Genomic DNA, 22703 nt, shown 5'->3' on the forward strand with positions numbered 1-22703 from the left:
ATAATAATAATCAGGGCATCTATCTCAGGTGGTACAATTAGCTTGTTAGTGTGTGTGTAAATAATAATAATAATAATAATAATAATAATAATAATAATAATAATAATAATAATAATAATAATAATACTTTTCTGACCAAATGAATGTGGGGCTTATAACCAATTATTGCATGAAATGCTAATTATCCGAGATTTTTTACCATGAAAAAGGTTTATGAAATCATCTAGCTCACCATATATATTAAACTTATATATTAAACTAATTAAAAAATCAATTATATATAACTCAACAACCAAACTATATATAATAAGGAAAAATTGCGTTCTTTCTCTTTTGCGAGATACTAAAATAACATTCTCTTCTTTTTATTTATAAAATATATACTCCACTCTCTTATAATTTTTAAAAAAAAATTTTCTTTAATGTATTTTATTTATTTTGTATTGATAAACATTAACTTTACCTTTTTTTTTAAATATTTTTAGTAAAATTTTATTTTCTTTTGTAATTAAATTTTATTTATCAAAATACCTTTTAATTAATTATTTTTTATTGATTAAATTATATTTTTATTAAAATTTTTTTTTAAAATTTTTTTATAGATTAAATTATTTATATTATAAGATAACAAATTATTTTTTTCAAAAACACAAATGACAGTCGCCCTTGTTTTTAAAGGTTACGTTGTCTTTAGAGGATTCGTATTTCTCTTTTTCTAGATGGCTTTCTTTTCAGATTTTTTTAAAATTTTCTAAAAAATATTTTAGTATGAATATAGTTTAATCAATAGAAAAATAATTTGTTAAAAGGTATTTTAAAAAACAAAATTTAATCAAAAAAATAAAATATTTACTAAAAGATATTTTTATAAAAATAGATAAAATTAATGTTAGTTAACATAAAAAAAATTTAAAATAGATTAAAGATAAAATTTTTTAAAAGTTATAAAAAAATGGAGTGTATATTTTATAAATAAAAGAAAGAAGAATATTATTTTAATATTTTTCAAAAGAAAAAGAGTGTAATTTTCTCATATGATAATGATGATAGTAGAGATTCTAATAAACCAATATACATAACAGAAAGCATGGAATAGACACTAATTAATCACATCATCAATGAGCTAAATTTTGCTAGATAGAGCCGATAGTTTGTCCAAGAAGTTTTGTAAAACATGTCTTAACTATAACTAGGACTTTAATTTATCCATGCATGCATATATAGAGAAAGCACTAAACATTATGTCCTAAAATTAAAGTGAATTATTGTTATGTTTCTTAGTGGACTACCTTTCACAAACTTCACTGATTATTGTCTCAAACACTGATTCTTCTTCTGTTGCTAACTCTTTTCTTCTTTTTCTCTTCTTCTTCTGTGTTGCTAACTCTTTTTTTCTTTTTCCCCAACTCTTGATGAGAAATTTAGAGTAATAAATGACAGGCGATGTTTCTGGGAATCAAAGTGACATCATGTTATGTCACCCCAAGTAGAAGTATTATTATGATCATCATAGCAAATTTGACTTCATATATATAATTAAACATGAGATCATAGCTAGAAGTATGGGAATATAAGATCATAGAATAGTTGGTTTTGACCCCTCAAAATTAAACGTGATTTCAAATTATGATTTAATAGTCAAATTCGTCCCTAAAAGATTATTTATTCTTTAAATTAGACCTCAAATAATTTTTTTAGTTATATTAGTTTTTGAAAGATAAAATATAAGTCAAATTGGTCCTTCCGTTAGTTAGATGATGACGTGTCACATTAAGTGTCACATGGCATAATGATGTGGTAGGTTAATGCCACATGTCGCAAGATGATTGGTTGACGTGTTAGGTTAGTGACACCTAAAACACCACATGTCACTTGATATATAAAAAGGTTATTTACAATCAAAATAGTCTCTGCAAGTCTAGACGTAAATCATTTTCTTCTCTAAAATTTTAAAAATTAATCAAATTAGTCCTTATATAAATTTCTTTTATTTTTGTTCATAATATTAAATTTAAAATATTTTTTATAGTTCTAATTTTAATATTATTTTTTAGACTTTAATATACAAAATTTTCTTTATATAAAATAATAAAAATAATTAAATTATTATAAAATTATTTTATTATTTGTATTTTAAAATTTTACATTTTCAAATTATAATTTTTTTTATAGTGAAATGTTTTTATTAAATGAGTTTATTAAATTATTGTTAATTATATATTTAAAAATTTAACATTTTAAATCTCACTAAATAATATAGTAGTTATTTAAAATTTAAATCTTTTACATTTTTTAAAGTTATATTTTTTATTATTGTTTAATTTATATAGTAGTACTCAATAATTGAAAAATCGATTTGTAGGATCACTTGTTGAATCTTAATATTTTAATATAATTTTTTAAAATAACTACTATATTTATTTAGTGAAATTCAAATATTAAAACTTTTAGTATGTAACTAGTATATAACTAGTTTTAATCTTTTAGATTTCACTAAATAAATATAGTAGTTATTTTAAAAAAACTATATTAAAATATTAAGATTCTTCAACAAGTGATCCCACATTTCAATTATTGAGTTCTACCATATAAATTAAACACTAATAAAATTATCATTTTAAAAATTTTAAAGATTTAAACTTTAAAATAACTATTATATTATTTAATGAGATTTAAAATATTAAACTTTTAAATATGTAATCAACAATAATTTGATAAACTCTTTTAAATAAAAAAATTTTACTATAAAAAAATTATAATTTGAAAATACAAAATTTTAAAATACAAATGACAAAATAATTTTATAATAAGTTAATTATTTTTATTATTTTATGTAAAGAGAATTTTGTTTATTAAGGTCTAAAAAATAATATTAAATTAGTACCATAAAAAATATTTTAAATTTAATATTATGAAGAAAAATAAAAGAAATTTATATAAGGACTAATTTGATTAATTTTTAAAATTTTAGGGATGAAAATGACTTATGTCTAGACTTTCAGAAACTATTTTGATTGTAAATAACTTTTTCACATGTCAAGTGACACGTCAACCAATCATCTTGTGACACGTGGCATTAATCTATCACATCATCATGCCATGTGGCACTTAACGTGATACGTCATCATTTAACTAACGGAAGGACCAATTTGACTTACGTTTTATCTTTTAAAAACTAATATGACTAAAATAATCATTTGAGAACTAATTTAAAAAATGAAGGAACCATAAAAGATACCACCATTTCTGTCTTGCCAAATAGCCCACACCGTTGCTACAAAGATATAGTTGTTGTAACACCCCAATTAACCCAAGCCTTGCCTCTAGCCGTAAAGCAAGGGTTAACCAAAGGTTACGACAATTCTAAGGCTTATACATATTTATATAGAAAGAATAATATAATCTAGAAGCCCGATGAAGGAATAAAACTTAAAGTTAGAGTATGAAAAGCGCAAAACGCATAAACGGAGCAACTAACTTAAAGCACAAGAAATATATACAATTTATATCAAAATATCATAGTATAATATTAGAAGGATCTAGCCACGACTCGCGGAGTTTAAGCCGGCTAGCCATATACAGACCATACATGAAATCAGACAGTAAAAACAGCTTATACAAATTTTGTTCTCTCAATACATGCCTCTAGGCTAAACAAAATACAAAAGTGAGAGATGTATAGCAAAATAAATCAAGGGACTCAAAAGGTATCTGGATCCTCCGCTTCTGTTACTATCCAAGCAACTCACTGAGGTGGGTTGCGACCTGTATCTGAAAAACAACAACAACGTATGGAATGAGAATCGGAGGTTCTCAGTATGGTAACAGTGCCCAATGATGTAAGATGTAAGGCTCCGGGACGCCGAAGGCAATCCTAGAACTTCACATCACATACGGATATTCAAGCTTAGAATAACATAAATAAATTAGGAACTTAAACCATAAACCGAGTTATCTAAACTTAGGAAAAATTCTAACTAATACTAATCACACCGCTGTATCCCAAAGTCATCGCCAACCTAACCTCCGTGGATCCTATCGCCACCGCCTATCTAACCTCCTCAACACCAAACAAACACAGATAACGCAGACAAGGAAACCACAGGTAGTATTCATATATATATATATACAAGTAATTCAAGAAGCAAGTAGGCATGCTATACAATTAAGCAAACTCAAGTAAACAAAGCAAGCAAGCATATAGAAGATGCATATGATGAATGTCTGCCCTATTGGCTGTGATATCACATGTCGGTTATTGCCAAACCCGACAGAAAATCCGGTCGACAACTCCCGGATTAGTCTCTCTATTGCGCATAAGGAGGAAAATTCCGAGGGATGAGTGCCCTACCACCTTCTCCTTTTAGAGAGAAATATTCCGAGGGAGCGTGCCCTACCACCTTCCTCTGGTTGCCGTATGATTCCGTGGGTTAGTGCCCTACCACCTTGCAATCAGAGAGAAATCACATTTTTAGGAGGAATAGTTTCGAGGGATAAGTGCTCTACCACCTTCTCCTTTCAGAGGGAAATATTCCAAGGGAGCGTGCCCTACCACCTTCCTCTGGTTGCGAGAAATATGAGTGAATGAGAAGCCCAGCTTCAACTCTCACATCTGAACATAGGCGGGAGATTGCCACAGCCCCGACGACGGAGAACAATGCATACCGTAATCACATATTCAGTCTTAGAGGCCACTCCTCTAAACACACCTCCACTCATACTCTTCACAACCATCATAAATTCCCAGGTTCCATTCCGAACTCCTTAGTTCATCAGTTTTCTCAAATTTTCTATCAGCAATCATCATACTTACCACTCTTTCTTCTCGCTCAACTAACTCATCCTCACTACACCAGAGACCTAAACCTCCGTTTACTAACTTTTCATAGTAAAACCCAAATTAAACCTCCTAAGACCTTTCCCATATTTCAACATCCAAAAATTGAGCCCAAGAGTCTTAAAATGGTGTTATAGAAGCTTACAACCTTGTTGGGAAGGTAGAATAGTTGAAAAACAAGCAAAATTTGAGAAACATGGCGTGTGTGGTCGCACAGGGGTGTGTGCGTGCGCATGCCCAGGAGATTTTAAAATGTGTGCGTACGCACAGGGGTGTGCGTATGCACAGGTGGCAAAACTTACAAAATCTATTCACTTGCACAACCTGTGCCAGCGCCCCTAACAGACTGGCCTTCCCGACGTGTGCATCCGCACAGGCCTGTGCATCCGCACAGGTTGAAATTCTTCCTTAGATATGTGCGCGTACAAGCTATGCTAGCGCTGCAAACAGAACGCATTTTCCTGCCTGTGCGTGCGCACAGGTATGTGCATTTGCAAAGGTTAAAATTTTCGCAGGGTGTGCGTCCGCACAAGGGTGTGCGCTCGCACATATCAGAAATCATGAAATTCTGCAACCTTACAGAATTTCAGATTTTTAACACCAACTTTGAATGATTATAACTTTCTTACAAAATTCTAATTTTCATAAACTTTATATCGATTTAAAGGGTTTTCAAAGATCTTTAATTCTAACTAAATTTCAATCAATTTCAAAAATCGAGGCAAAAGTTATGATCAGACAAAGTTCACCAAAAACTAACTTTTACCCAAAATCACAATTTCCACAATTCCTTTATAAAACACAACCAAGACCAAACCAAACCATTCCAAACTTCATTTCTCATCAATATTAACTCTTTATGTCATATAATACCAAGCACACCACAATTTCCTTTACCATTCATCATCCTCAACTTCCACATCAATAAATCACATTATAATCAATCCTCATTAATACTTTTCCAACTACCTTACCAAATCATCAACATTATCATCATATATACTAACACAATCCACTTCTCAACTTCACAATTCATTCATCCTTATCATATCATTATTAATCATCATAATCAAACTCAACAACCATCAACTCATCATAAATCAACATATAACAACATTCAATACTCATCAACCATATCACAAGCCTCCATCAACAACAATAAGTCTCACACTTCTCATCAACCTTTATAATAATTAAAATACCAATAATCATCATCAAATCATATAATCATTAACATCCTTTATTCCAAACCACGACAACATTTTACATTAACTTATTACCTTAATTTTCCATAATCTTCATTATCCACCAATATAACTAATCACCATAAATACTCATCAATTACATCAATTCACACATAATTATTTATGTACCAATATCATTCAATCCTATCTTAGGGTCAACTAACCTAAGTGTCCAGAAACATTACATATTACATAAAGGAAACCGAAACCATACCTTGGCCGATTTCCAAACACTCTAAACACCAAAATGAAACCGTCAAACTTGATCCAAAGCCTCAACCAACTCCAACAAACACCAAAGCTCAAACTAACAACACATATATCACCAAAATCAAAACCTAAGATACATAAAATAACTAAACACAATAGTTTAGGTGAAACCTTACCTTACCCAATGAGATTAGAGGTAAAATCCAATAATTACCCGCTACTAGAGATCACCTAAACAAGCAAAACCACAAAACTTGCTCAAAAACTAAACCTAAAACGTGCAGAAACTTGGGGCACGAAAATGGGGAGTGAGATGCATTCTCTTACCAGATTTCTTTAGACAGAAAGGAAGAGCTCGTCGAGAGCTTTGCGTGGCCACAAACGGCTTGTCAATCGGAGGTCCGTAGCTCAAGTTATCGCGAGTTGAAGTGAGGAGTAAATAGTATTTTCTTCTTCCTCTTCTCCCCTCTCAATCTGATGTGTGTGTGTGTTTATGAGATGAGGGTTCATTAATGAACCCTTATATATGTTGGACTTGGGCCCAACTTGGGCCCGGTCCAACCCGTTAGCGTTTTTAGCCCGTTTGGCCTAACTTTGGGCCAAACCTTTAACACTAACGCCCGGTTTTCCATTCCTAATATGTTTCTAGGATTTTCGACTGTTTTCACTTTTTCTCTCACAGAACTGGGCAGACTTAAATCGGTTTGACCGGTTCAACTGTCGATTCGTAGCTTTTTACGGTTTTTCGCAAAAAACACATTTTCTGACTCGGAAAGACCTATTGAGTCCAAAAATTATATTTAAATCCCAAAATTCTCATTCTAACTTTTCGGAACTTAATTTGGGCATGTAAAAATTATTTTATTCGTGAAAAATCCGGTTCTTACAGTTGCCATTTTTGAAACCTTGCTTGAACCAATCGAAAAGATCCAGATGAAAAAAATTGACATTCGAGAATCCCGTATAACCCAAAACCAGCTTCATCGTATCACAGTCTCGAAGAAAATGCATAATTGTATTTAGAAGATGGATACATCTAGTACAAATATTAGAAACAAAGAGATTTCGTTAAAACGGAGCTACTGAGTTGGTAGAAAAGAGTAGAGACAAAGCTACACCAAAATTTCACTTTTTCTAGTATGTGAATTTTCTAAAGCCAGGGCCAATTAATATCTTCAACCCAATTAACTTTCTTTTTAGGCAGCCACTTATATCCAGATTTAACTAAATATAACTTAGAAGTAGAGTTTGTCCACATCCAATCCGAACTACCATTCGTAGCACAAATAGGAGAATAACTCACAATATCATCCTTTATTTTATCAGTAATAAAAGAATAAATTCTTTTCAAATACCAAGAATCATTCTTTTATATATATATATATATCCTTGATTCTCATGTCTAATTCAACAATTTTTTAAAATTTCACTTTAGCATCCACCGGACCTGATTACATCCAATTATCAAATTAGAAAGATTTATTAAATGAGTCAAATTTTTATACAAAATTTTTCACTAAAAATAGCTGCAGCATGAGAAGTTGCCTTCTAAATATTAGACAAAGAACTATTGGCAGTAACCTTAAAAATATTTCTATTTTTAAGGTATTTGTTAAGCATGAGCTAGACCCACAATTTATCATAGTTATTTGTTAATTGCCAAACTAATTTTTCAATAACAAGTAGATCGCCAAGCAAGAGTTCCTAATTACAAGACCTCCATATTTTTAGGAGTAGTTAAGGTTCTCCAAGAAACTAAATGTAACCCCGACTAGTAGCACTACCATTCCAGATGAAATTTTAATAGCCGCATCAATATTCAAACACATAGAGCTCAGGAAAGACTAACTTGCATTCTATAGATAAAAATAAAAGATAAAACAAGTTTGGCTAGGAAAACCTTACCAGCTCTATTGAGGAATCTCCCTTTCCAAGAAGCAAGTCTATTCCAAATCTTTTCCGTCACATTATTAAAATCTGCTTAATGATTCTAGTATATGTGAGAGGCACCCCAAGATATTCTCCAATGAGTTAGCAAATTGGATTGATGAAATACTTGTAAAGATATTTTTCCACTGAAACATTAAAAAAACATATTGTAAAATCCACGAAATTAGTGAATAATTAGATAATAAATAAATTATTAATCAAATAAATTAGGAAACAAAATTTTATAGTTTAATATGATATAGCTAATTAAAATAAGAATTTTGACACAAATTTTAAAGAATTTGGCCCAAGATTGGGCCGAACAGGCCGAACCGAGCGAACTGGGCCCATAATAGGCCCAAGGCCCAACTCAAACCTTTATTAATGAAGAGCTTAGATCTTCCATCCTCAAACCCTGAGGAAAACATGCTGCACAAGAGGAAAGGGGGAGGAAGGAGATACCAAAAACCCTTGCCTAATTTCAATTCTCAATAACTTTTGATCCGGAGCTCCGATCGCCGCACTGTTTACGGCTACGCGTTCGTCTTGAAATCCTCCACAAAATGCACCTAACAATTTGGTAAGGAATCAGCTATTTCTCTTCCAATCTCTCTCTCCTTAAATTCGAAAATATTAGGTTCTTGGGCTTTGGAATTTTGTGATTTAATGATGTTAGGTATGCTCAAGTGGTGCGGAATTACTGGACCTTGTCCCAATTTCTTGTTGGTAAGGTGAGGGATCTTTTACTCTTATGAAATTGGGTATATAGCAAATCCTATATTGATTTAGTGGTGTTTATATGATATTGGATTGAATTATATGTATTGATGGCAAATTTATGGAGTTGGAAGCTTGAGCTTTGGACTTGGTAGCTAAATTTTCTATTTAGAGAGGTTCGAAGCCTTGGATTTTATGGAACGATGGTCAATTATGATGTTTCGAGATTAACAAAGAATTGGCCACGGTATAATTTTGGTTTCTCGTATATAATATGTAATGTGTTGTGAAAATTTAGGCTAAATGACCATAGGATAAGTTTGGATTGAATGTTTTGTTGTTGAGGTGATTAGGGAACTAATATGTATATGTGTGCAATGAATTTGAGAATTGATATATGTATGTGAATATTGAAGAGTTATGAAAGATGATTGACGAGTGAATTAAAATGTATTGTGTGATTTTGGATTGTCGGGATTGAGAATGTGAATGTTGAGGATTCATTATAAGATTAATTATGAGTTATGTTGTGTTGGCTAATGGTATGAGTGTGGTGGAAGGTTGATGAGATGATCTATTGAATGAATAATAATGTTATTTTAATGTTTGAGTATGGAATTATGTTTGATTATGAGTTCTTGGGGTTGAAGTTGATGAGTTATATTGGTGGGTTGTGAAATGTATGAGAAGGGTTAAGATTGAATTTAGCTTGTTTTGGGTTGATTAAAAACTTGGAATGTTGGTTTTGAGTTGGAAAACTTGGTAAAAATAGAGGTTGATGTTTTTGATAAAAAATTGAATTTTGGCCGAACATCGGCAAGCCATAACTCGGTTTCCAGACCTCAAATCTTTTACAAATTTATTTCATTTGAAAATTGGGTTTTTGAAGTTTACACCGTTCGAAGAACGGATAAAAAATATTTTAAAACGAAAAAGTTATGCGCATCGGAAGTTTGGAGTAAAAAATTGAAAATTCTGCAGCATTCAACATTTTTGCCAATCTGTAGATCTTGCGTATGCGACCACTGCACGCAACGCGACCAACCTTTTCGGGATTGGCATCTTGCATATGCGAGCAGGGTGCTTACGTACGCGAGCAGTGGTTTTTTGAGGGGTTGCGTACGCGACCACCTGCACGCGACGCGACCAACCTTTTCGGGTTGGGCATCTCGCGTATGCGAGCAAGGTGCTTGCGTTCGCGAGCAGGGAAAAACTCACCCACGCGTACGCGTGGCCCACGTGTACGCTGATGAGCAGATATTTTATACGCTTTTTGGCATTACTTTCATAGAGTTTTAGTTATGTTTTGTTGAGTTTTAATATGTTTTAGTAGGTTTTAGTAAAAAATTCACATTTTTGAATTCTACTTTGAGTTGTTGTGTTTTCTTATGATTTTAGAAATTTTCTGGCTGAAATCGAGGAGTCTTGGCAAAGTCCGAGTCAGAGGCAAGGAAAATGTAGCAGATGCTGTTAGATTTTGACCTCCATGTACTCAAACGAGCATTTCTAGAGTTACATGGGTCCAAATGATGCGTTGTCAATGGCGCTGGAAAGATAACTTCCCGAGCTATCCAGCAATATATAATGTTTTATACTTTTCTTCGAAAGAGACTGCCCATATCGGGCGTTGAACGCCCAAAACACCCCCTTTCTGGCGTTCAATGCCCCAAGGAAACTCAAGCTAGCGTTGAACGCCCAATTCACCCCTTTTCTAGCATTCGACGCCACCCAAGGAGTACAAGGCAGCATAGACAACCCCCCTAATGGGCGTTCAATGCCCATTCCTCAAGTTGGACGCCAAGCTCAGCCCAAGCACTCAACCAAAGTAGGCCCAAGAGTGGATTTTTGCACCTCTAGTCTAGTCTATCATATTTTTGTACTTCTTAGTTATTAGGTTATTATATATAGGAGAAGATCATCGATGTTTAGGATCTTCTTCCACCTCTATTTTTGAATACACTAATTTCTGTACAGTATGAGCAACTAAACTTTCTAAGTTAGGGTTAGAAGCTCTGCTGATTCTCATGGATTAATAATATTACTGTCTCTATTTCAATACATATCTGATTCTATTCTTTGACACATTCTCGTTCTTTAATCTTATTAATTGGGGGTGAAACGTGACATTCATTCCTATTCTACATGGGTTCCGTGCGAGTCCTGACCCAGATAGCATTGAGCTGCAGCTAGAGAATACATCACGGATTCCAAGAGAGCACCTGGGCTGACTTTGGATATGTGACATGAAATCTCGTTGGTCGTGGGTTGCTGAGGTCTCTGTGGCGCTAAGGCTAGAGTCAGAAAAGCAGCATTCTCTGATCTAGAAGATCCGACCTTGTCTGTGGCATTTTGAGTAGGATCACAAAGGGGAGTGGATTGCTTAGAGCTTCATCTTCGGCCGTACTGAGAAATGATGAGTTAACTTGATGAGAGGACATGAGTTAATCACTTACGGCTGCTATTGAATGAGTCATTCATTATTGAAGTAGACAGTAAGAAATGTTAATCCGGAAAGAATAAGCATCTCCGAAGCCTTAACTAATTCCTTATCACTATTTTTACATCAATCTGGTATTTCTTCCTTTTACTATTTGTTTTTGCTTTCAACAAACAACCATCTTTTCTAATCGCCTGACTAAGATTTACAAGGTAGCCGTTGCTTGCTCAATCCGACAATCCTCGTAGGATTCAACCCTCACTCACCTGAGGTATTACTTGGACGACCCGGTGCACTTGCTGGTTCAGTTGTGCAGAGTTAAATTTCGCGCACCAAGTTTTTGGCGCCGTTGCCAGGGATTGTTCGAGATTGACAAACTACCAGACTATCTTGTTGCTTAGATTAAGTACTTTTTACAGTTTATTTGCTCTTTTACTAGTGTTTCTTGTTTTCTTTTCCAAAAATTTTTCAAAACATTTTCTTTTCTTTAGTAATCTTTATCTTTTGTTTGAGTCTTGTGTCAGATTTTAAGTTTGGTGTCCCTTTTCATTTTTATCTTTTTCTTTGAATTTTCGAAATTGTTCTTGTTTTCTTTCATGATGTTCGAAACTTTCTTGGTAATTCTTCTAGTTTGATTTCAAAATTTTTAAAGTTGGTATCTATTGGTGTTTTTCTTTTAAATTTTGAAAAACACTAGTGTCTTTGATCTTAAAATTTTTAAGTTTGGTGTCTCTTAGTTGTTTTTCTTTTTCCTTAATAATTCGAAAATATATATATATATATACAAAAATATTTATTTTATCTTTATTCAAATTTTCAAAATCTTCGCTATCTTTTCTTGTCTTGGTTTAAAAATTTTAAATTTGGTGTTTTCTTGTTGGTAAAGTTTAAATTTTGAAATTTTAAAATCTTATCTTTCCTTTTCTTTGAATTTTAAATTTTGATATCTTATCTTATTTTAAATTCAAATTTCAAAATCATATCTTATCTTTCTAGATTCTTGATCTTTATCTTTCTTATCTTTTGATTATCAAATCTTATTTTAGCTATCTTGTTTTCAAAATTTCAATTTTGAATTTCAAATCTTTAAAAAATCTTTTCAAATCTCATCTTATCTTATTTGACTTATTCTTTAAAAAAAATTTTAATTTCAAAATTTTTTCTTGATTTCCTCTTTCAAAATTTTCAAATAAAATATTTTTCTTTCCAATTCCTTTTAGTTAGTTACTTGTTCTATCTTATTTTAATTTTAAAAGTTTAGTATCTATGTAATTCTGTTTCTCTCTCTTCTATTTTCGAAAACTTCCTACTTCTTTCTCTCTCATTATTTTCGAAATTCCTCTTCTTCTTTCTTTCTTTATTGTCGAAAATTTCATCTCTCATACCCTCTCTATTTTCGATTATTCTTTTAAGTAAAATACACCTTTATTTTCTTTTTCTTCTTATCTCACTGTGAGTTCTCTATACTCTGACATAGAAACTCCCATTCTTTCTCTTTCTTGGTTCTCTTTTCTTGTTTATGAGCAGGAACCGAGGTACAGAACCTCTCTTTGATCCTAAACCTAAGAGGACTCTAAGAAAGCGTTTACAACAAGCTAGAGCACAACACTCTGGAGGAGACCTCACAGAGCTTTTCGAACAAGAAGTTGAAAATACAGACATGGCAGCCCATCCTAATGATGAAGGAGACGCAAGGAAGGTCCTTGGTGACTTTACTGTCCCCACTTCTGACTTCTATGGGCGCAGCATCTCCATACATGCCATTGGTGCAAATAACTTTGAGCTAAAACCTCAACTGGTCACGCTAGTTCAACAGAACTACCACTTTCATGGACTTCCACAGGAAGATCCCAACAAATTCATCTCTCATTTCTTGTAGATCTGTGATACTGTCAAGACCAATGGAGTGGATCCTGAGGTTTACAAGCTTATACTTTTTCCCTTTGCTGTAAGGGACAGAGCTAGGCTCTGGCTGGATTCTCAGCCTAAGGAAAGCCTGAACTCTTGGGAGAAGGTGGTCAATGCATTTTTGACCAAGTTCTTTCCACCTCAGAAACTGAGCAAGCTTAGGGTGGAAGTTCAAACCTTTAGACAGAAAGAGGGTGAATCCCTCTATGAAGCCTGGGAGAGGTACAAGCAACTGATCAGAATGTGCCCTCCTAATATGATCTCAGATTGGACCATGCTAGATATTTTCTATGGTGGCCTTTCTAAATTGTCCAAGATGTCATTAGACCACTCTGCAGGTGGATCACTCCACTTGAAGAAAACGCCTAAAGAGGCAAAGGAACTCATTGACATGGTTGCAAACAACCAATATATGTACACTTCTGAGAGAAACCATGTGAATAGTGGGGCTACTGAGAAGAGAGGAGTCATGGAGGTAGTCACTCTGAATGCCATATTAGCTTATAATAAGATTCTAATCCAACAGGTCAACATGATTTCTCAGCATTTGACTGGAATGCAAGCTGCAACTGGCATCACTCAAGAAACCTCCTATGAAGGAGGTGTCTATGATCTAGATCAACCCATGATGGAGGAGCTTAACTATATGGGAAATTTCTCAGGGAATCCCAACAATGAGCCTTATGAAAATACCTACAACTCATCATGGAAGAATCACCCCAACTTTTCATGGAGGGATCAACAGAAGCATCAGCAAGGCTTTAACAACAATCAAGGTGGAAGAAACTGGAATAGGTTCAATAACAAACCATTCCTGATGTGTGGAAAACAATCCAACACAAAACTCATCGGCAAGTGTACCTGGTCGCATCAAGTAATAATAACTCACATGAGTGAGGTCGATCCCACAGGGATTGAAGGATTGAGCAATTTTAGTTTAGTGGTTGATTTAGTCAAGCGAATAAGTATTGGTTGAGTGGTTTATAATTGACAGAAGCTAAATTGCTTGAAATGTAAAGGGAGAGAGAAGAATTGTAGTAAATTAAAGAGAACAGAAAATAAAAGTGCTGAATCTTAAAGAACAAGTAATGTAAATTGCAGAAACTTAAATTACAAGAAATGTAAATGGCTGAATCTTAAAGTGCAAGAAATGTAAATTGCTTGAATTATAAAAGGAATTGGGAATTGGGATTGCAGAATTTAAACGAGAACAAGTGAATTGCAATTAAACAGAAGAGTAGAAGGTGAATTGAAGTAAAGTAGATCTAAACAGAAAAGTAGAAATGCTTGAGAAATTAAAATAGAAAGTGACAGATGCTTAATTGCAGCAATTTAAAAAAGGGTTAAAGATCTCAGGAGTGGAAGAGACTAGAAAACAAGTATAGATCTCAAATCCTTCCTTGATCCAACAAGAGCAATTACAAAAGAAGTAAAGAAAAGTAAATTGCAGAAAGTGTAGAAGAAGATGCAGTAAACAGAAATGGAAATCGAATTTGCAGAAAAATAAACAAGAGATCTCAAGGTGAGATTAAAACAGAAGTTCTTCAATTCTCCACCCAAGATCCAAAGCAAGAAAATAAAAGAGTGCTCAAGCAAGAACAAGGAAGAAGAGAGATCAATTCCCCTTCCTAATTCTCTAAGATCTAAATTCAAAAGTAAAAGCTCAAAATGAAAAATGAAAGTTCAAAGAAAAATTAAAGTAAAGTCTAGCGGTCCTAATTAAATCAAACTAGCTCCTATTTATACACTTTCTATTCTTGGATTTTAGAATTTGGATGGGCTTTTTAATTTAGTGAAGAATTGAATTAAGTTGGATTTTTTATTGAATTTCAGCCCATGTGAAAGTTGCTCCCAGGAGGATGCTCTGCTCATGTGAGGAGCAGAGCATTGGAGCCTTGTGTGGGGATCCTTTTGCGTCCAAGGCTGGGAGAAGCATCAGGGGAACGCTCCGCTCATGTGGGGAGCGGAGCATTGGGGCCTTGTGTGCATGTCTTGTGCGCACCCAACTCCCTGGCCGTGTCAAATGTTGCACGCCTTGCTTCCCTGGACCGTGTCAAGCATGCTTGTGTGTGCCAAGCTTCAGCGCTCTGCTCTCCTTGTGAGCTGAGCATTGGTGCTTCCAAGGGGAGGTCCTTGGTTCGAAACTTGAGGGAAGCATGCGCTGGTGCCATTTCCTTGGTTTCTTGTATTGCCTTTTCTCCTTGCTTCCTCATGGTGCTGTGTTCGAAACTTGGGGGATGCTTTTGGCCAATTTTTGGCTTGTTTTCGTTGTGAGTAGCGCTCCCCTTCTTCCCTTGGGTCATGGGTTCAAACCTTGGAGCAAGCATTGGCAACTTATTTCCTTTGATTTATTTTTAGTGGAAGCCCGATAATGCTCCCAAGGAGAGCTGAGCATTGTTTTTCCTTTCCTTGTTTCTTGGCTTCAAATTGTGTTCAGCTCTCAAGGGGAGCAGAGCATTGAAGCTTGCCTCCTTGGTTCATTGTTGCGCTCCCTTGGAGAGCACTGGGCTCTTGGGGAGAGCTTTGTGGCTTCCCTCCTTTCATGTGCCACACTTCTCAATTCCCTTTGCCACATTATTTTCTTCCTTGGGCCACACTTCTTAAGCCACGCTTTCTTATTTTCTTCTTTTCTTCACCTATAAGAAATCAAAACAACCAATCAAAGTATCACCAAATTCACAAGGTTTATAAATCAATAAAAATCAATTAAATTTGGCTCAATCCTCATGCTTTAGTATCGATTAAATGGTGGTTGTTTGATTCAAAGAAACTATGCATTTCCATTCCAAATTACTTACTTAGAATGCAAGAAAGTGCATAAAACCAAATGAAAACAAAGAAAAAGACTAGTGAAACTAGGCTAAGATGACTTGTCATCAATTCTCACCTTCTCAACAACAGATGGAGACTTCTAAGCAAAGCCTCCCTGACTTAGCCACCATAGTCTCCAATCTCTCTAAGACCATTCACAATTTTATGACAGAAACTAGGTCCTCCATCGGGAATCTAGAGGTACAGATTGGTCAGCTGAGTAAGAGGATCCCTGAGATCCCTTCTAACACTCTTCCAAGTAATATTGAAGTGAACCCAAGAAAAGAGTGCAAGGCCCTCAATATAGGAGCTGAGGCCGAAACAGAAGAGGAGCTTCTAGCGTTGAACGCCAACAAGGGAGTAGCTGAGTGTTAAACGCCCCTTAGGGAGCAATCATTGGCGTTGAATGCCAAAATAGGAGAGGATGGGCATTCAAAGCCTACTAAGGACCCTCCTATTGAAAAACTAAAGGAAATTAGAGCTCATAAGGAGACCATAGAGTTCCCTTTGAATGCCCTGTTATAGATTATGGAGTCTAAAGAATACTCCTCCTCTGATGAGGAAGAGGAAACTAGGGAAGAAAAATTTGCTCGGTACTTGGGAATCCTCATGAAGCTACATGCCAAATTCTATGGAACAGAGGCATTGGAGGAGGAACTTCTAGTACTTACCAAAGAGTGCAGTGTCCTGATTTAGAAGAAGCTACCTCAGAAGATGCTAGACCTCGGGAGTTTCCTAATTCCCTGTACCATAGGGATAATAACCTTTGAGAAGGATTTGTGTGATCTTAGGTCAAGCATCAACCTCATGTCTCTCTCTGTAATGAGAAGGCTGGGAATTCTAGAGGTGCAAGGTGCCAACATTTCCTTAGAAATTGCAGATAGGACCCTAAAAAGGGCATATGACATGGTAGAGGATGTCCTAGTGAAGGTTGAAAATCTTTACATTCCTGCAAAATTTATAATCCTAGAGACTAGAGAGGGCAAGGACGAGTCTATCATCCTTGGAAGGTCATTCCTAGCCACTGCCAAAGCCATGATTGATGTGAAAAAGGGAGAGTTAGTCCTGTAGTTGTATGGGGACTGTATCTTGTTCAAGATGTCCAAACCTAACTCCCCATCTGACACAAGAGGTACCACTGCGCAGCATATAGTGTTTGAACCTTATTTATGTACAGAGCTATACAGAGCCCCTAGACACCAACTCTAAGTTTGGTGTTGGGCAAGCTTCATCAAGCACTGAGAAGGCAGACATCAAGAAGAAGGTACCTAAGCGGATATTTTATACGCTTTTTGGCATTACTTTCATAGAGTTTTAGTTATGTTTTGTTGAGTTTTAATATGTTTTAGTAGGTTTTAGTGCAAAATTCATATTTTTGGATTTTACTTTGAGTTGTTGTGTTTTCTTATGATTTCAGAAAATTTCTGGCTGAAATCGAGGAGTCTTGGCAAAGTCCGAGTCAGAGGCAAGGAAAATGTAGCAGATGCTGTCAGATTCTGACCTCCATACACTCAAATGAGCATTTCTAGAGCTAAAGAAATCCAAATGACACATTCTCAATGGCACTGGAAAGATAACTTCTAGAGCTATCCAGTAATATATAATAGTCTACACTTTTCTTCGAAAGAGACTGCCCATATTGGGCGTTGAACGCCCAAAACACCCTCTTTCTGGCGTTCAACGCCCCAAGGGGACTCAAACCAGCATTGAACGCCCAATTCACCCCCTTTCTGACATTCAACGCCACCCAAGGAGTACAAGGCACCATGGAAAACCCCCTCTAATGGGTGTTCAATGCCCATTCCTCAAGTTGGACGCCAAGCTCAGTCAAAGCACTCAACCAAAGTAGGCCCAAGAGTGGATTTTTGCACCTCTAGTCTAGTCTATCATATTTTTGTACTTCTTAGTTATTAGGTTATTATATATAGGAGAAGATCACCGATATTTAAAACCTTTTTCCACCTCTATTTTTGAATACACTACTTTCTGTACAGTATGAACAACTAAACTTCCTAAGTTAAGGTTAGAAGCTCTGCTGATTCTCATGGATTAATAATATTATTGTCTCTATTTCAATACATGTCTGATTCTATTCTTTGATGCATTCTCGTTCTTCAATCTTATGAATCAGAGGTGAAACGTGACATTCATCCCTGTTCTACATGGGTTTCGTACGAGTCCTGATCCGGATAGCATTGAGCTACAGCTAGAGAATACATCGCGGATTCCAAGAGAGCACCTGGGCTGACTTTGGATATGTGAGATGAAATCTCGTTGGTCGTGGGTTGCTGAGGTCTCTGTGGCGCTAAGGCTAGAGTCAGAAAAGCAGCATTTTCTGATCTAGAAGATCCAACCTTGTCTATGGCATTTTGAGTAGGATCACAAAGGGGAGTGGATTGCTTAGAACTTCATCTTCGACTATAGTGAGAAACGATGAGTTAACTTGATGAGAGGACATGAGTTGCTCGGATATGGTGGACTGTTAAGGTTTAGAAGAGATTAACTTGATGAGAGGACATGAGTTAATCACTATTTTTACATCAATCTAGTATTTCTTCCTTTTACTATTCGTTTATGCTCTCAACAAACAACCATCTTTTCTAATCGCCTGACTAAGATTTACAAGCTAGCCATTGCTTGCTCAATCTGACAATCCTCGTGGGATTCAATCCTCGTGGGATCGACCCTCACTCACTTGAGGTATTACTTGGATGACCTGGTGCACTTGCCAGTTCAGTTGTGTGGAGTTAAATTTCGCACACCATACACGTGACCGCTATTTTTAGCAAAAAATAAATTTTGTGTTTTAAAGCCTAATTTCGAACTACTAAACCTCTATTTTTACTCTTTTAGCCCTAGATCTTCATAGAATGCCTAGTAATGAAATGAAGTTAGGAAAAGGTGGTAACTTAAGTGTGAAGCAAGTTGCGGGGTAATGAATTATGATTGTGCAGTGGTGATTTTGAGCATGAGAAGTGTTAACTGAACTAATGTAATTGCGATGATGATAATAATAAATTTCAATTGAGATAGAAATAGGTTGATAAGGATAATGACATTAAGGTATGATGGTGATTGAATTTGAATGAATTAAATGAGCTAGAGGTGACCGGGTAAGAGGTGGTGGCACTGACCACTCGCTCCGGGTATATGTTAAAGAAGTATAGAGATGTTGAGTATGAATGGACATGATGATGGTATTGGTGTGTTGGATGTGGGAAAAGTAGTAGGGAGCTTGATGAGCGGATATTTTATACACTTTTGACATCATTTTCATATAGTTTTCATTATGTTTTGTTTAAGTTTTATTATATTTTCATAGGTTTTAGTGAAAAATTCATATTTTTGGACTCTACTTTGAGTTTTTGTGTTTTATGATGATTTCAGGTATTTTCTACCTGAAATTGAGGAGTTTTGGAAAAGTCTGATTCAGAGACAGAGAAAGGACTACAGATGCTGTTAGGATCTGACCTCCATGCACTCGAAGGAACATTTCTGGAGCTACAGAAGCCCCAATAGTGCGGTCTCAATGGCTCTAAAAAGCTAACATCCAGGGATTTCTAGAAATATATATATTTGTTCATACTTTGCTTTAGAAATGAAGGCCCAAAACTGGCGTTCAATGCCAGCCACCCACCCCATTCCTGGCATCCAACGCCCAAAGGGGAGTAGCTGGCATCCAACGCCCATTCAGGAGTCCAAAACTGGTGTTGGATGCCCAAAAGGGAGCACCAGCTCGTGGCTTCACTCAAGTTCAGCCCAAACACTCACCAAGTGGGCCCGAAAAGTGGATTTTTGCACTACAAGACTAGTTTATCTTATTTCTGTAATTCTTAGTTACCAGATTAGTATATATAAGAGGAGATCACCCTTGTTTAGGATCTTCTTCTTCTTCCCCTACTTTACATTCGAACATCATATTGTACAGTATGAGTCACCAACCTCCTAGGTTAAGGTTAGGAGCTCTGCTGATTCTTATGGATTAATAATATCACTATTCCACTTCAATCTATCTTGATTCTATTCTAAGATGTATCTTCGTTCTTCATCCTAATGGATTGGGAGTGAACTTGACCTTCATCCCTATTCACATGGGTTCTTACGAGTCCTTGATGGGATAGTATTGAACCACAAGCTTGAATATACATCTCTTAGATAGCTAATCCACGTCTTCGTTGGGTACTTAGAGACATCAGTGTAGCCGAGGTGCGGGGCGATTAGGGCCTTTGTGGTATAGGCTAGAACCGAAGGAGCAGCGTTCTCTGATACGGAAGATCTGACCTTATCTGTGGCGTTTTGAGGTGGATCACCAAGGGAATGGACTGCTAAAGCTTTATCCCTGTTCAGATTAGATGACCGCTGACCCGGCGTTTGATCTGAAGCAGAGGAGATTAATGACCGCTGACCTGGCGTTAATCATTTACAGCCTGCCATGAAAAGAATCAATCAGAAGTTGGAGTAGATGGAGAGAAAAGTTTATCCAGAAGGAAGAAGCATCTCTGAAGCCTCAACCGCTCTCATACCATTGATTTCACACCTATCTAGTAACGTTTTATTTATTTAATTGTTATATGCATTTTTTCACAACAACAATCATCTTTTCTATCCGCCTGACTAAGATCTACAAGGTATCCATTGCTTGCTCAGACCAACAATCCTCGTGGGATCGATCCTCATTCACTTGGGGTATTACTTGGATGACTCGGTGCACTTGCCGGTCTATTTGTGCGAAACTTGCGGAGTCAGTTTCGCACACCAAGTTTTTGGCATCGTTGCCGGAAATTGTTCGGATTTGACAAACTACCGGATTATCTTGTTGCTTAGATTAGGTACTTTTTTTTTGTTTGTATCTTTGTTTTCTTTTTCAAAAACTTTTTCAAAATCCATCTTTTCTTTGTCTTTTGTTTGAGTTTAGTGTCAATTGTTAAGTTTGGTGTCCTTTGTGTGTTCTTTATTTCCTTTAATTTTCGAAAACTGTTCTTTAGTGTTCTTCTTGGTATTCAAGTTGTTCTTGTTTCTTTTCTTGTTTTGATCTTAAAATTTTTAAGTTTGGTGTCTTTTGGTGTTTTTCTCTTTAAATTTTCGAAAAACTAGTGTCTTAGATCTAAAAATTTTTAAGTTTGGTGTCTTTTGGTTGTTTTTCTCTTTCTTCATTAATTAAAAAAAATCAAAAAAAATATATTTTCTATCTTTATTCAAAAATTTCAAAAATCTTGCCTCCTTTTTTATTTTTTATTTAAAAATTTTTTGTGTTTTCTTGTTAGTAAAGTCAAATTTAAAATCTTATCTTTTTAAATCTTTTCAAATCTTTTCTTTTAATTTGATTCTTTCTTATCTTATCTTTCTTTTATATTTTAAAATTCAAAAACTTTTCAAATCTTAACAATATTTTATCTTTTCAACTTATTTTCAAATCTTTATCTTATCTTATTTCAATTTCAAAATTCAAAATCAAATCTTTTTCAAAACTTTTCAATCTCTATCTTATCTTGTTGACTTTTCTTTCCCAATTTTAAATTTCAAAATTTTAAAATCAAATCTTTTTCAAATATCCTATCTTATCTTATTTTCAAATCTTTCTTAATTAGTTACTTGTTTTCTCTTTCTATCTTTTTCAAAACCTCCTAACTAATTCCTCTCTCTTCTATTTTCGAAAACTTCTTACTTCTTTCTCTCTCTTCTTTTTCGAAAATCATCTTTCAATTTTCAAATCTTTTTAGTTAATTAGCTTTTAATTTCCTATCAATTAATAAATAAACTAAAAACAAAAATATTTTAATTCTAGTTTCTCTTTTTACTTCTTAAATTTTCGAATTCTTCTACCCTTCTATTCGAATTCTTCTTCTCATTCCTCTATCTTCATTCTTCTTCCTTCTTCATATCTCACTGGGAGTTCCCTATCCTTTGACATAGAAAGTCCCATTCTGTTTCTTTCTTGTTTTTCTTTTTCTTGTTTATGAGTAGGAACAGGGATAAAGAACCACTCTTTGACTGTGATCCTGAACCTGAGAGGACCCTAACGAAGCATTTGCAACAAGTTAAAACACAACACTCTGGAAGAGATCTCACAGAACTTTTTGAACAAGAAATAAAAAAATACAAACATGCCAGCCGAGCAGAATAATAGAGGCGATGCAAGGAAGGTTCTTGGTGACTTTACTGCTCCCACGTCTGACTTCTATGGAAGAAGTATCTCCATACCTGCCATTAGAGCAAATAACTTTGAGCTTAAGCCTTAGTTAGTCTCTCTAATGCAACAGAATTACAAATTTTATGGACTTCCACTGGAAGATCCACATCAATTCCTATCTAAATTCTTGTAAATTTGTGATACTATTAAGACCAATAAAGTGGATTCTGAGGTCTACAGGCTTATGTTTTTCCCTTTTACTGTTAGAGACAGAGCTAGGATATGGTTGGATTCTCAACCTAAGGAAAGCCTAGACTCTTGGAAAAAGTTGGTCAATACTATTTTGGCCAAGTTCTTTCCACCTCAGAAAATGAGCAAGCTCAGGGCGGAAGTTCAAACCTTTAGACAAAAAGATGGTGAATCCCTCTATGAAGCTTGGGAAAGATACAAGCAACTGATCAGGAGATGTCCTCCTGATAT

General features: G+C 35.0%; 2 non-coding genes across 2 annotated transcripts; both read right to left on the bottom strand.

Annotated features, from left to right (window-relative positions):
• Positions 1–13436: 13436 nt before the first annotated feature.
• Positions 13437–13543, bottom strand: LOC148546004 (small nucleolar RNA R71). Its single transcript, XR_015900778.1, has one exon. It is a non-coding gene; the product is annotated as a small nucleolar RNA R71 (small nucleolar RNA).
• A 9056-nt stretch (positions 13544–22599) lies between these two features.
• Positions 22600–22703, bottom strand: LOC148546005 (small nucleolar RNA R71). Its single transcript, XR_015901053.1, has one exon. It is a non-coding gene; the product is annotated as a small nucleolar RNA R71 (small nucleolar RNA).

This window comes from Arachis ipaensis, chromosome B9, assembly GCF_059453495.1.
Source record: "Arachis ipaensis isolate K30076 ecotype BB chromosome B9, ASM5945349v1, whole genome shotgun sequence".
Classification (NCBI taxonomy): Eukaryota; Viridiplantae; Streptophyta; class Magnoliopsida; order Fabales; family Fabaceae; genus Arachis; species Arachis ipaensis.